Source organism: Fukomys damarensis, unplaced genomic scaffold (assembly GCF_012274545.1).
Source record: "Fukomys damarensis isolate Sample0158 unplaced genomic scaffold, DMR_v1.0_HiC HiC_scaffold_22, whole genome shotgun sequence".
NCBI classification, from domain to species: Eukaryota; Metazoa; Chordata; class Mammalia; order Rodentia; family Bathyergidae; genus Fukomys; species Fukomys damarensis.
In genome coordinates, this window is record NW_022900934.1 from 5,715,087 (window position 1) to 5,716,924 (window position 1,838).

Here is a 1,838-nt window from a genome sequence, read left to right on the forward strand (position 1 = left end):
CCGCTGCTTCCTCACCGGCCTCCCGGCCTGGCCCGCCTCCTGACCCCAGTCCCGTCCAGCCCCTAGCAGACGCTCCTGTCGGCCCGGCCCTGCCCCCCACAGCCAGCCTCTCCCTGCACCCCAGCTCAGACACCTGTCCCCAGCCACCTGCCTCACCTGTGCTTGGTAGAGAAAGCCTGGGAGGAAATGCACAAATGTCAGTGCAGGTCCTCAGCGACTCGAGGGAACGCTTCCTCCCTCACCCTTCTCTGCAGTGCTAAGGCTTTCTCCAGTGAGTACGGATTATACACCCGAAGAATATTTATTGAGGATATAAGTGCATGAAATAAAACATACAATATAAAATTAAGTGCACATATTTTTAGAAGGTAGATGCTTTGGTGACCTCCTGTCACTTTCACGATGAGGTTCCAATGCCCTTTTGCCCTGAGACCAGTCTTGGTCCCCCACCCAGAGCCAGGAGCAGGCTGTGAACTGAAGCTTTCCCTCGTCCCACTCCGTTCCCGTCCCCACATTATTTCCCCAACTGTAATTTTCTCAGTCAAGGGACCCCTAGATTCTCCCATAGACCAGTGAGCCTTTCTTGTTCCTCTTGGCCTCTGCCCCAGGCCCTTTGCATCACAAACACAAGGACCTATGCACTGAGAACTCAAGCCGGAATCCAGGGAAAGAGCTTCTGGTTGAGATCTATACTGCATGAGTTAAAAATAAAAACAAGTGACACTGCCAGACAGCGACTGAGCAGAGCACCATGAAAAGATGTGGTGGGTGTCCGGCTTCCTGACCACTCTGGATGAGCAAACCTGATAATTCAAGCCTAAAAATTCCCTTTGCCACAGCCATCACAGCTGATTGGGCGCTCTGCCAGCTCAGCCGTGAACTCTGCCCTGCAGGAGACAGCTGTGGAAAGGAGAGCGACACTTTTATTGATTTAGGACTTACAGGTGGCCCGCTTCCAAAGACGGTTTGAGAGAGTCTCCACAAAAACCTTAAAATTTAAACATAAAGAGTGGGAGGGCTAAAAATAAAATTGAAATAAGATGTTCTTTGGAAGAGAAGTTAGGTCCGCGGGGTGGGGCCCTCACTCCAGTGTCAGGTCAGAGAAATGCAGGGGACCTGAGCCCTCTGGGGAGAATCCCATCCCAGGTCGGCGGGACCCGTGGGTGTTCTCAGCATGCAGAGACTTCCGTGCTGGATCTGAGAAAGTCCCTGGCCAATGGAGTCAAGATGGCCACTCGGGCTTCTGTGACACCCTTGGAGTGGCTGAATCCAACCGGAAGCATCCCCTGCCAGGCCCTCTGGGGCACATTGCAATCAGGACCTTTGGTTGCTTTTTTCCCACAGAAAATTGTCCTTTGTTATTTTATATTTATTTATTTTTGGTACCAGGGATCGAACTCAGGAGCTTGAGCTTGTGTGGCAGGTGGTGGCACCACTGAGCTACATCCCTGGTCCTATTGTTATCTTTTGATTTGATTCTTACACGTATAGCAGCAAATCAAAAGTCTCTAATACACGACTGGGGATACAGTGTACCTGTGATCCACTTCCTGTATCCAGCCGGGATACAAACTCTTTGAAATTGATGATACTGGGCCCTCGCCGGCCCCTTCCGTATGAACACCTGCACCTCCCGAAGGAAGCCTCCTTTTCTCCTCATTGTTCTAGCTCTTCCTTCTGAAATATACCTCTGCTCTGAGATGTGATTATATCGCTTTTCTTCATTCCTTATTTTAGACATTACCCACCGCTGTTGGTCGAAATGATCGTGCCCACCCCCATTCCTATGCTGAAATCTTAGTCTGCAGGGTGATGGGAGAGAGGCTCAGGCGAGAGCC